Source organism: Mustela nivalis, assembly GCF_964662115.1.
Source record: "Mustela nivalis genome assembly, chromosome: 1".
Classification (NCBI taxonomy): Eukaryota; Metazoa; Chordata; class Mammalia; order Carnivora; family Mustelidae; genus Mustela; species Mustela nivalis.
In genome coordinates, this window is record NC_139020.1 from 209284535 (window position 1) to 209298708 (window position 14174).

The 14174-nt window shown below is 41.2% G+C and overlaps 1 long non-coding RNA gene across 1 annotated transcript; it reads left to right on the plus strand.

Annotated features, from left to right (window-relative positions):
- The first annotated feature begins 5199 nt into the window (after positions 1-5199).
- LOC309865835 lies at positions 5200-12549 on the plus strand. The gene is made up of 2 exons (XR_014312278.1): positions 5200-5906; positions 12292-12549. It is a non-coding gene; the product is annotated as an uncharacterized lncRNA (long non-coding RNA).
- The last annotated feature ends 1625 nt before the right edge of the window (positions 12550-14174 follow it).

Genomic DNA, 14174 nt, shown 5'->3' on the forward strand with positions numbered 1-14174 from the left:
ATAAAATCTTAAAAAAAAAACCCATCTTAAATACATGGAAGCTAAAGAACATCCTACTAAAGAGGGGCACCTGGGTGGCTCAGTGGGTTAATCCTCTGCCTTCGGCTCAGGTCATGATCTCAGGGTCCTGGGATCAAGCCCGCCATTGGGCTCTCTGCTCAGCAGGAAGCCTAGTTCCCACCTCTCTGCCTGACTTCTGCCTACTTGTATTCTCTCTTTCTCACTGTAAATAAAATCTTTATAAAAATAAATAAATAAATAAATAAATAAGTCATGGAAACAAATGAAAATGAAAACACAACTGTTCAAACTCTTTGGGATGCAGCAAAGATGGTCCTGAGAGGAAAGTGTATAGCAATACAAGCCTTTCTCAAGAAACAAGAAAGGTCTCAAATACATAACCTAACCCTATACCTAAAGGAGCTGGAGCAAGAACAGCAAATATAGCCTAAACCCAGCAGCAGAAGAGAAATAAGAGAAATCAAAGAAATAGAAACCGAAAGAACAGTAGAACAGATCAATGAAACTAGGAGCTGGTTCTTTGAAAGAATTAGTAAGGTTGATAAGCCCCTGGCCAGACCTATCAAAAAGAAGAGAGAAAGGACCCAAATTAATAAAATCATGAATGAAAAAGGAGAGAGCAGAACCAACGCCAAAGAAATACAAATAATTGTAAGAACATATTATGAGCAACATGTGCCAGCAAATTAGACAATCTGGAAGAAATGGATGCATTCTCAGAATCATATAAACTACCAAAACTGAACCAGGAATAAACAGAAAACCTGAACAGACCTATAACCAGTAAGGAGATTGAAGCAGTCTTCAAAAATCTCCCAACAAGCCTGGGTGGCTCAGTCGTTAAGCATCTCCCTTCAGCTCAGGTCATGATCTCAGAGTCCTGGGATCAAGTCCCACTTGAGGCTTCCCTCAGGAAACCTGTTTGTCTCTCTCCCACTTCCTCTGCTTGTGTTTCCTTTCTCGCTGTATTTCTCTCTGTTAAATAAGTAAGTAAAATCTTAAAACAAACAAACAAACAAACAAACAAAAGAAACCTCCCAACAAACAAAGGCCCAGGGCCAGATAGCTTCCCAGGGGAATTCTACCAAACATTTAAAGAAGAATTAATTCCTATTCTCCTGAAATTGTTCCAAAAAATAGAAATGGAAGGAAAACTTCCAAACTCATTTTATGAGGCCAGCATTACCTTGACCCCCAAACCAAAAAAGACCCCGTCAAAAAGGAGAATTACAGACCAATATCCTTGATGAACCTGGACGCAAAAATTCTCACCAAAATACTAGCCAATGGGTTCCAACAGAACATTAAAAGGATTATTCACTACGACCAAGAAGGATTTATTCCTGGGTTGCAAGACTGGTTCAACATCTGCAAATCAATCAGTATGATACAATACATTAATAAAAGAAAAAAACAATTACCATATGATCCTCTCAATAGATGCTGAAAAAGCATTTGACAAAGTACAGCATCCTTTCTTGATTAAAATTCTTCATAGTGTAGGCACAGAGAGTACATACTTCAGTATCATCAAAGCCATCTATGAAAAACCCACAGTGAATATCATTCTCAATGGGGAAAACCTGAGAGCTTTTCCGCTAAGGTCAGGAACACACAGGGATGTCCACTATCACCCCTGCTATTCAACATAGTACTAGAAGTCCTAGGCTCAGCAATCAGACAACAACAACAACAAAAACAAACAAAAGGCATCCGAATCATCAAAGAAGTCAAACTCTTCACTCTTTGCAGGTGACATGATACTTTATGTGGAAAATCCAAAAGATTCCACCCCAAAACTGCTAGAACTCATACAGGAATTCAGTAAAGTATCAGGATATAAAATCAATGCACAGAAATCAGTTGCACTTCTATACAACAACAAGACAGAAGAAAGAGAAATTAAGGATTCAATCCCATTTATAATTGCACCAAAACCATAACATACCTAGGAATAAATCTATCCAAAGAGGCAAAGGATCAGTACTCAGAAACTACAGATGCATGGAAGAAACTGAGGAAGACACAAAGAGAAAATGGAAAAACATTCCATGATCATGGACTGGAAGAACAAATATTGTGAAAATGTCTATGTTACGTAGAACAATCTACACATTCAATGCAATCCCTATTAAAATACCATCAACTTTTTTTTTCACAGAAATGGAACAAATAATCTTAAAACTTGTATAGAATCAGAAAAGACCCTGAATAGCCACAGCAATGTTGAAAAAGAAAACCAAAGCTCGTGGCATCATAATTCCAGACTTCAAGCTCTATTACAAAACTGTAATCATCAAGACAGTATGGTACTGGCACAATAAACAGACACATAGATTAATGCAACAGAATAGAGAACTCAGAAACGGACCCTCAACTCTATGGTCAACCTATCTTCGACAAAGCAGGAAAGAGTATCCAATGAAAAAAGACAGCCTCTTCAACAAATGGTCTTGGTTAAATTGGACAGCTACATACAGAAGGAATATGGACCATTTCCTTACCCCACACACAAAAATAGACTCAAAATGGACGAAAGACCTCAATGTGAGACAGGAATCTATCAAAATCCTTGAGAAGGGGCGCCTGGGTGGCTCAGTCGGTTAAAGCCTCTGCCTTCCACTTGGGTCATGATTCCAGGGTCCTGGGATCGAGCTCTGCATCGGGCTCTCTGCTCAGCAGGAAGCCTGCTTCCTCCTCTCTCTCTCTGCCTGCCTCTCTGCCTACTTCTGATCTTTGTCAAAAAAAAAAAAAAAATCCTTGAGGAGAACACAGGCAGCAACTCTTCAACCTTAGCCACAGCAATTTCTTCCTAGACACATCATCAAAGGCAAGAGGAGCAAGGGCAAAAATGAACTACTGGGATTTCATCTACTATTGGTAACATTCAAAAAGCAAGATAAAATGCTTTTGCACAGCAAGGGAAACAGTCAACAAAACCAAAAAACAACTAACAGAATGGGACAGAATATTTGCAAATGACATATCAGATAAAGAAAGGGCTGGTATCCAAAATCTACCAAACTCAAACTTATCAAACTCAACACCCAAAGAACAAATAATCCAATCAAGAAATGGGCAGAATACATAAACAGACATTTCTGCAAAGACATGGCCAACAGACACATGAAAACATGCTCAATACTATTAGGCATCAGAGAAATACAAATAAAAACCACAATGAGATACCACCTCACACTAGTCAAAATGGCTAAAATTAACAAGCCAGGAAACAAGACACTAGCAAGGATAGGGAGAAAGGGAAACCCTCCTACATTGTTGGTGGGAATGTAAGCTGGTGTAGCCACTCTGGAAAACAGTAAGGAGGTACCTCAAAAAGTTGAAAATAGGGCTATTCTATGACGTAGCAACTGCACTACTGGGTATTTACCCCAAACATAAAAATGGACTGATCTGAAGGGGCATCTGCATCCTAATGTTTATAGCAGCAATGTCCACAATAGTCAAACTATGGAAAGAGCCCAGGTGTCCATCAACAGATGGATGAAGATGTGGTACATATATATATATGGCAGAATATTATGCAGCCTTTAACAAAAACAAAATCTTGGAGCACCTGGGTGGCTCAGTGGGTTAAGCCTCTGCCTTCAGCTCAGGTCATGATCTCAGGGTCCTGGGATCGAGTTCAGCATCGGGCTCTCTGCTCAGCGGGGAGCCTGCTTCCCCTCTCTCTCTGTCTGCCTCTCTGCCTACTTGTGATCTCTGTCAACTAAATATTTAAAAACAAAAACAAAACAAAACAAGAAACCCAAAATCTTGCCATTTGCAATGACATGGATGGAACTAGAGGGCATTATGCCGAGGAAAATAAGTCAATCAGAGAAAGACAATTATCATATGATCTCACTGATATGTGGAATTTGAGAAACAAGGTAGAGGATCATAGGAGAAGACAGCAAAAAATGAAATAAGAAGGGAGACAAACCATAAAAGACTCTTAATCTCAGGAAACAAACAGGGTTGCTGGAGTGAAGGGGGATGGGAGGGATGGGGTGGCTGGGTGATGGACATTGGGGAGGGTGTGTGTTGTGGTGAGCACTGTGTATTGTGTTAAGACTGATGAATCATATCTTAAAAAATGGGGATGCTGTGGGTGGCTCAGTTGGTTAAGCCACTGCTTTCGGCTCAGGTCATGATACCAGAGTACCAGGATCGAGTCCCACACAGGGTTCCCAGCTCCGTGGGAAGTCTGCTTCTCCCTCTGACCTTCTCTCCTCTCATGTTCTCTCACTCTGTCTCAAATAAATTAAAATCTTATTTAAAAAAAGACTGATGAATCACATACCTGTACCCCTGAAATAAATAATATATTATATGTTAGTAATAAAAAATAAAGGTCAAGTTTAATGTATGTTATCTTATTTTCAACTTATGCTCGGAGTTCACATAAAATGGATTCAGTTATCCACACAAAGAGAGCATGCAAACAAAATGTTAAAAACGGGTGAAACTACTATAATGTACATTCACTGTACTGGATGTTCAAATTTTGTTCAAAGTTTCAGATTTTACAGAAGAAAAACTGAGGGGATAAACCACACTCAGTCCAAACATCCTGTTAAGGGTAAAGTCAGTTATTCTGGACTAGTGCCACAAGGCCCCCACCTTTTTCTCCTGGAGGCCCTTCTTGCGATGGTTTGTGGGGGATGCCGGGGCCCAGGATGTTCAGAGCATGAGACAGCGGAGTATTCTTGCTTTCATTTAGAAGAATGGCTTGTGGCCCATACATGTCCCTTCTTATACACAGAAATACACACACCCTTGAACCTAAGTCTCTTTTCTTTCTACCTATAGGTAACGTTCAAAAAGAAAAACAGGGGGCGCCTGGGTGGCTCAGTCCTTAAACGTCTGCCTTATTCTCAGGTCATAATCCCAGAGTTCTGGAATCGAGTCTGGCCTAGGGCTCCCCGCTAGGTGGGGCGCCTGCTTCTCCCTCTGCCTGCTGCTCCCCCTGCTTGTGTTCTCTTTCTGGCTGTCCCTGTCAAATAAATACATAAAATCTTTTTTTAAAATTAATTTTTTTTTAATTTGACAGAGATCACAAGTAGACAGAGAGAGAGAGAGACAGAGAGAGAAGGGACTCAGCCTCCCCGCTGAGCAGAGAGCTCGATGCGCGGCTGGATCCCAGGACCCCGAGATCATGACCTGAGCCAAAGGCAGAGGCTTTAACCCACTGAGCCACACGCGCCCCTAAACACATAAAAAATAAAGAAAAAATAAAGAAAAATAAAGAAAAAATAAAGAAAAGAAAAAGAAAAACAGACAATGCCAAGGCCAAACGCTAGCAAGAAACTTTCTCTTGCCTAGGAGTAGAGGAAAGGACCGCTGAACCAAGGCTCCGCCGGTGCTCACCACAAGGGCCAGGATTGCCAGCGTCGTGAGAACCGCAGGGCACCGGGTCGGGACAACGTCCCTGGCTCGTCGGAAATTCACTTCCTCCGGGAAAAGAGTCGCAACGGTTACTTGAGGCGTCTGAACCGGGAGGCACCGTGGCCGAAAACACTCCGCAGGCGCGCCCTCACCGCACCCGGCCCGGCCCAAAGCGGGCACCAGCGACCGCGAAGGGCACGAGCTCATGGATTCCTCTCCTCTCAAGAGGCCGTTTGGAGACTGGGTCACACCTGTGTTTTAACGCCCTCCGCGCATTCGGGCTTCCTTTTCACGCGGCCTTGCCGAACACAGGCTCAGCCCCCCGACGACTAACTTGAGTCGCCCAGGGAGACGCTGAGCATCGCGACAAATACCGCCGCGCGCGAGTGACGCCACTTCCGCTTCCTGCCTTTCGCCGTAAGGGGCGGGGCTCCAACTAGAACCGTCGGACTCGTTGGACCACTTCTTGCTGGGAACCCGTAGTTTCCTCTCCAGTGGGTGCTGAGGGTCTTCGAGTTGGGCCAGCGTGGGGGCAGACGGCAGGGACAGACCCGAGAGACTAAGTGGGGCTCGAGCCAGGCCTGTGCTGTGTTTGGAAGTCAGGAGGGCAAGGCTGGGCATGGGGCGGGGGGCGGGGTCTACCCTCAGAGGATGCTTTCTTAACAAGTAATTTTGAGGGTTCCCCCTTACCCTAAAAATTCTCTTCAAACTCTAGAGTCCAACAGATTTCCTAATTTTCTTCTAAATGAATTGTTTTTAGTGACATTTTAAGAATGTAGTTTCATGGGATAGCAGTGTGGAATAGTAGATCTATTTTTCCTTTCCTTTTTTTTTTTAAATTTATTTGACAGAGAGAGAGATCACAAGTAGACAGAGAGGCAGGCAGAGAGAGAGGGAGGAGCAGGCTCCCTGCCCAGCAGACAGCCGGATGTGGGGCTTGATCCCAGGACCCTGAGATCATGACCTGAGCTGAAGGCAGAGGATTGACCCACTGAGCCACCCAGGCCCCCTCATTTTTCCTTTTTCTTCACAAATAAACTGTACTGTAGTAGGACCTATTGATAAACTATCCGTGACATGCGGATTTAAAATCCCACTTTTGTTATGTAGTAAATTCCTCTATATACACTTGCATTGGCTTCATTTTTTTTATTTTTCAAAAATTTCCATACAGTCCAGGGCCCCCCATTCTAAGTTGTGGAACAGCACCTATAACAGGCATTTTCAGTTATTCAGCAATGGTTCTAAAGTTCCTACCACTGTCGGGTGATGTGGATTTCAGTGGGTGGTCATGGTGGAGTTCATAAAGGTTCTTTTAGATCCCAGTTTATTAGCACATTACGGAGAATGGTTTATGTGCATTATCAAATGTGTCTTACTCATCCCTTGAATTCATAACTGTTTTGCTATGTTCATGTTTCTGTATAACATATTTCATTTTCATGTACCCAAAGGAATCTTTTGAAAAAAATCTGTTTTTTTTTTTGCCTTGCCTTGAAAAATTCTCTTTGAACTCTAGATTACATACATGTTTCCTACTTTCTTTCTTAGTGTATGTTTTAATGACAATATAATGTTTATCCTCCAAGAATGCAATTTATCATGTGATGTTGGAGAGTGGATCTATTTTTGCTTTTTCTCCAGAAACATAGTCTTCTGTAGAATGATCTACTGATAAGCTATCCTCGACATACTGATTTGAAATTCCACTTTCATTAAACAGTGAATTGCTCTATATGCAGGTGCATATATCATATTTCTAGACTTAGGGTCATATCATACTCTCTTTTTACAGTAATTTTATACTATATTTTAGCATTTAGTGGTAAAACTATTATGGCAGCTAATGGTTATTACATCTTTTTGCTCAATGTTCTTCAGAGACAAAATTTTTTATGAATTTACTTATGTAGCTATTATCATGATTTTCCCTTTGGTCTGTGTTTTGCAACAGCTATTATTGAGATATAATTCACATATCATATGATTTACTCTTTTAAAACTATACCGATCCACGTTTTTTAGTATATCACAGAGTGGTGCAAACGTTACATTTTAGAACCTTTGGATCACTCTGCAAGCACCCGTGGCTGTCCAACCCTTATTTTCTTCCTCCCTCAACATTTAAGCACCCACAAATCTATTGTCTTTCTCTATCAGTTTGTATTGATTGTATAGTCATTTCATGGAAATGAAATAATATAATTTTTGTTAGTGATTTTTTTCACTTAGTGTGCTTTTCAAGGTTCATATGCTTTGTAGTATACATCATTTTAAAAAAGATTTTGAGAGAGAGAGAGAGAGAGAGAGAGAGAAAGAGAGAAAGCACACTTGAGTGGGGGCGTGGCCGAGGACAAGGGGGAGAGAGAATCTCAGGCAGACTCCCTGAGCACAGAGCCTGGCTCAGAACTTAATCCCAGGACCCTGAGATCATGGCCTGAGCCAAAATCAGGAGTTAGCAGTTTAACCAACTGCGCCATCCATTCACCCTCATCATGTTTTTTCTTGGTGACTAATATCCCATTGTATGAGTATATTACATTTTATTTACTTATCAGTTGATGAATATTTGGGTTGTTTCCACTTTGTGCGTATTAGGAGTGTAGTTGTTGGTTTTTTTTTTTTTTTTAATGTATGCTCTATGCCCAAGGTGGAGCTTGAACTCATGAGCCCGAGATTCATGTTTGTTTGTTTGTTTGTTTTTAAATATTTTTATTTGTCAGAGAGAGCACAAGCCCGGGGAGCAGCAGGCAGAGTCAGAAGCAGGCTCCCCACTAAGCAGGGACCTGATGCATGACTTGATCCCAGTACCCGAGGATCATAACCTGAGCCAAAGACAGACGCTTAACTATCTGACTTGATACAATTTATACAGGAATTTTACTCAGGGCATCTTAGAGATGGGGGCATCAGCTGGATGAAATCCAGGTGCTACGCATCTATTCTTTGCAAAATCCAGAACTTACTCCACAAATTTTATAGATCAAGAGGATGCCCCGGCTTTTTTTTTTTTTTTTTTTTTTTTTTTTTTTTTTAACCAGGGAGAACTGTAGGGAAATCAAAAGTTTCACATGCACACAATTGACAGCTAACATTTAAATAGATTTTGTGGTGCACTCTGTGTGTCATGAAGGGGAGAAACTATGTTATCTTGAACAAATTTATAGAGGACCAAAGCAAGCCTACCACCCCCATCCTGGCCTTGGCTATATTAGTCTACAAGGGGCCCAAAACAGGTAGCCCCAAGAGAGGTCATCATTTGAACACGAGCAAAAAGGAGGCTTAAAGCTGCAGTCAATATTGTCAGTGATCCTACAGTCCTTAGGTTCTCACTGTGGCTCCCACTTCCTAAGGACAGCCCTTCCCAACTACCGACTCTTCTACATCAAAAATAAACTTTTTCTTCTTTTTTTTTTTTTAAAGATTTTATTTATTTATTTGATAGAGAGAAATTACAAGTACACTGAGAGGCAGGCAGAGAGAGAGAGAGAAGGAAGCAGGCTCCCTGCTGAGCAGAGAGCCCGATGCGGGGCTCGATCCCAGGACCCTGAGATCATGACCTGAGCCGAAGGCAGCGGCTTAACCCACTGAGCCACCCAGGCGCCCCTCAAAAATAAACTTTTATGGACACTGTACATATTGTTGCAGGTCATGAACCAAATGTTAATGGATTGGACTGTAGTCAACCCTGTGTTGGGTCACCTATTTCTCCTTTCAAAATTAAGGGCTTAACTCTCCAGGTTCAGGGACTACAGCCATCTGACAACCCTCAGCCTTTAACCCTCTTGGAGAATTGCCCGCAGCTAAAGAAAGCCGACTCACTTACCCACACAGATCTCCTGCTGCAGGAGCATAACTGCCTGACAGCCATCTGTATCCACCACTGTCTTTGGTCTGAGAAACCTCCTGGGCTGCTCCCATCCACTGATTGGTCACAGGTGGATACCAGAGCACGCCGACTGCCAGGCTCACACAATGACATTCATGACGACGGTCAATTAACCCTGCCAAAATGGTGTCTCCTCCTTCTGGCTTAACAGATCTCAAATTCCAGGCATCTGGAAAACTTCAATAGGACCATGGCCATATTTCTGGAAGAGCTAACCTTGTAGGTGTCAAGAGCTCTAAAGCTGCTGAGGCCAGCGTTGAAGAGACCTGAAGCAAATACTGCCCTATCGGCTCACTGGGCATGACATTAGACAGGGCTGCTTCTAACAAGCCTTGATTTCTGGACCCAAGTATCCCATATATTTGAGTTAGGGAACATTATGATTGTCACTGACTTAGAGTGTATATGCATCCTGTGAATTGTGTAGCGAGAATATCTACCGTACGCAAAAGTCTGCTCTAAATGTCATCATACTTTTTGAAATTAAGCCTGTTGCATACTTCCCATTAAACAAAATTTTTAAAGATTTTATTTATTTATTTGAGAGAGAGAATGAGAGAGACAGCACATGAGGGGGAGAAGTCAGAGGGAGAAGCAGACTCCCCGATGAGCAGGGAGCCTGATGTGGGACTCGATCCTGGGGCTCCAGGATCATGACCTGAGCTGAAGGCAGCTGCTTAACCAGCTGAACCACCCAGGTGCCCCTAAACAAAATTTTAAAAACTAACCATACTCACCATTTTTCATCTGCATAGTTTTGCCTCTATCCTCACACTCTGTGATAAACTTTAGAGGTGGTTTATATTGGCACCTCTGTTTCCTCAATACTCACTCATCAACCCACTCTACCTGGATTGTTTAGGTCCCTCTCCCTCATGTTAGAGGTAAAAAATGGAGCCCTCTCTAATATCAACAAAGGCCTCCATGTCACCAGCAAATGTAAAGGGATATTTTTAGTTCTCATTTGGTTAGTCCTTTCAACAGAACCCAAACTATTAACCACTCTGCTTTTCTTCAGGAAGGACCTCTTTGCCTCCATGACACTGTGGACTAAATGATCTTTGAAATCTCCAAAGATTCTTCAAGGAATGGGTATTCCACAAAGTTGATTCCTGGTTTTTGTTCTTGTAGAAATTAAATGTTTCTTAGGGGATGTTTTCTCATTTTAAGTCAAACCAAAGGAAAAAGATTTTTTTTTTTTTTTTTTTTTTTTTTTTAGAATATACCTTCATCTTTGCCCACTGTTGCCTACCCAGACATGACTATAAAATTCCCATTCTTTCATCTTTATATCCCAGGGGACCTGAATTGTTTGCAGTGAGGAAAGTGAGAAGAACAATTTTTTCAATGAGGACCTTTGAGAATTCAGCCACTGTGATAATAACATGTCCCGTTCCCCCTTTCCTGTAATTCTCTGAGGGCAGCTTAGGGGTTCTCCTGGGACAGACTTCTGAGAAGAGAAAGCTTCCATGCTAATCATCAGAGAGGGTAGGATCATTGCTTCCCAGTCATGGCTGGAGGAGTAGGGGGAAAAGGGGTGAGAAAGTGAGCACTGGGTGTATCTCTAGAGTAATGAGTTAGGTTCAGTCCCATATTTAGTCTACAAAGCTGAAGTCCCTGTAGTATGAAGGTGCTTTACTTGCTACTTAAACCAGTCTTCCCCAGCTCTTGTTCTGTTTCCTTCTCTTTCAGAATCTAGAGACACTCTTCAGTAAGTTATTTTCCAGTGAGTCTCATCTTTATCATTTCCCATGAATTCTAGTTCCTGTTCCATCACTTATTATTAACTACTCAGTTGATACGTGTTATGCATGATATGTTGTCCTCTTTATTCCTCAAGTGATTAGATTTTTAAAAATTATATTCACTGTTTCTGCTGGCAGATTTGCCTTAAGTGTCTGATCACACTTAATAGTTCTGTATTGTCGTTGTTTTCCTTTAGTGTCCACAATACATCTACAAATAATGCAATCATTTCTGACATTTGGTATTCAGGCTAATATCCACTCCCTATCTTACTAATCTCTATAAATATTCATGAGAATATGCAGTGATTGAGTTGGAGCAGATTGTCTTGACCTGCTCACAAATATAAGAGAAATAATTTAGTTTATTAATGTAGAATACCCTGTTGGCTGCAGTTTTTTTTTTTTTAACGTGACCTCTGTGCTGAGCATGGGGCTCAAACTCACAACCCAGAGATCAAGAGTTGCATGGTCTACTGACTGAACCAGCCAGGTGCCCCTTGGTTGCAGTTTTAAACAACTATTCTTTATTGTGTTAAGAAACTGACCAAAGTTCCTTCATGTAGTAAGAGACTCTTTCCAGGCAACTAAGCACAGTAATGACTATTACATTTTCTCAAATATTTTTTTCCATTGTGATTATGGTTATGTTCCTCTTCATTTCTTTATCTTTGTGATGCAGACTTTTAGCAAACATCGTAGCATTAAGGAACTTTCCATTCCTAAAATACTTGTTTTACTTGTTTAGGATATACTACTCTTCTTAAATAGGCATGACTGCATTGTATTTAACTTTACTATTCCAAGTTGCTGTTGTCATTGTTTTTGTCTACATTTACTCATATGATGAGCTTGAAGATTCCTTTCTTGTGTTATAGTGGAAGCTTTTGGTTTCAATCTTTATTATACACCTAACATGTCATATGTGGAACACATAGTATGTGCAGACACCATGTCTTTAGAAAGAGCAAAAACAGTCACAACCTCTGGCCCACAAATAAACATAAAATCACCAATGTGAGAGGCATATTAAGGAATAGTACAGGAAGCTCCCTGTGTGCTCCTCACATACTCTGTCCCTCCTGGACTTCACTGTCTGCTCTCCATCTCACTGGCCTCTCAAATCCCTTCCATTACTAAGCTGACCCAACCACGGAGAAAGTGCAAATTCTGTTCTCAGGACCTGAAGTACGTGCTCTTTCCTTATTTCCCTTGATTAACCATTACCCATGCTTCCTCTTGCAGCTCAAGTGTGTCGGGGGCAGCTATGTACAGAACATGCAACGTGGCGCTTGCGCCTGCGGCCAGGCAGAGGACCTGCGCACCACCTGAAAGATGATTGGCTATGCCCAGAACAGGAAGCCCGTGGACACTGCGTGTGCTCTATCATGCTAAGCGTTGATCATGCTTCCTTTCATGTGTACAGCCTGCTGATTGGAGGGGAGGGGATATAAATAGGTAAATATCCGGGTGAGACTACAATAAAGATTCGCAAGCTTGTCACTCCGTGTCTCCTGGTCGTTCTTGCTGGCGAGAGTGACACAAGTGTACCTATTTCAGAAAAGACTTTTCTATTACCTCCTCAGACTAAATTGGTTCTCAGTAATTCTTTTCTCTTTAATTGCAATCTCTAGACATTAGAAATAACAAGGACCTCCTTTTTGTCATGGATAATGTAAACATTTATTTTCATGTTAAATTTGCCTTTTAATTTTTTTTAAAGATTTTATTTATTTATTTGACAGAGAGAAATCACAAGTAGATGGAGAGGCAGGCAGAGAGAGAGAGAGAGAGGGAAGCAGGCTCCCTGCTGAGCAGAGAGCCTGATGCGGGACTCAATCCCAGGACCCTGAGATCATGACCTGAGCTGAAGGCAGCGGCTTAACCCACTGAGCCACCCAGGCGCCCCTGCCTTTTAATTTTTTAAGGATGATTTCCTTTATAGAAGTTTTTGAATATTTTAAATCAAATCTACCAGACATGTCAAAAATCAGCAATGGAAGTGCTGATTTTTAATACAACAGACACCTGCTCTGGAGTGGGCACACAGGAGCACACACTCCCAAACTTTGTATTTTACTTTAGTGGTTGTGTGCTTCTGTTTCACCCTATTATCTATGTAGTCCACCTGCTCATCTCTGTTCTTAGAGAAATCCACCTGGCAAGTGGTATCTGAAAGAGGGAGGTATAGGGTATTCATGAATGAGAAGTGCTTGAAGGTGGTCAAAAGAGTTACCAGACCTATTGTGTTTATAATGATCAGAATTCCATCTTTGATGGATGTCTCAGTTTAATATTGATAAGTGATAGCTATACAAGGCAGATTTATTGTGATGGTAAGGGCAGAAGCTCACATTTTCCAAGTGTCCACAGAATGTCACAAGAACTACAGTAGAAACATAACATGCATCTTTTCATTTAATTCACTAACCAGGCTTACAGTGTAGGGAATACTAACCACTCCTATTGTAGAGGTACACTATCTGCAGCTATAAGAGATTAACTTTCTCCAGGTCACACACAGGGAGTACATTGGTAGACCAAATTTCTGTTCTAGAAAGACTGACCCAAGATCTCATATTTGGAATAGCAGGTCTATACTGAGTTTGGGGATATTTGTCTACCAAAGGAATTGACAAAAATAGCCATCATTTATTGCCATCCTACTGTGTACAAGAGCATTCTGAATCCTCACAAAGAAGTTAATATCAATAACTGCATATTTAGAATGAAAAATAATAAGACACATAATAATAACAGATAGTTAACTGTCACGTTGATAGGCAGCATCACCTCATCAAAGTAAGGCTATTTGAGTTGAGAATCCACATTGTATAACTAGTATAGAGATATCTGAATAATGGAGATTATCAAAGAAGACATTTGATGTCTTCACTTCTTTTGAATGATCGTATCATAGAAGAAATTGGCTGATGTCCATGGCCTCAAATAGAATTATACCAGTGAGTAGGCAATTAAAAAAAATTAAAAATTTAAAAATGTTTAAATTTAAAAAAATAGAGAGATGTCTAAATTTTTGAAAGGATACCTAAGTACATTTAGATTGAAAATGAGCTACCACTTGGGTGAGTGAATGAATCATTGCCTTTGGAAGGACTAATGGAGGG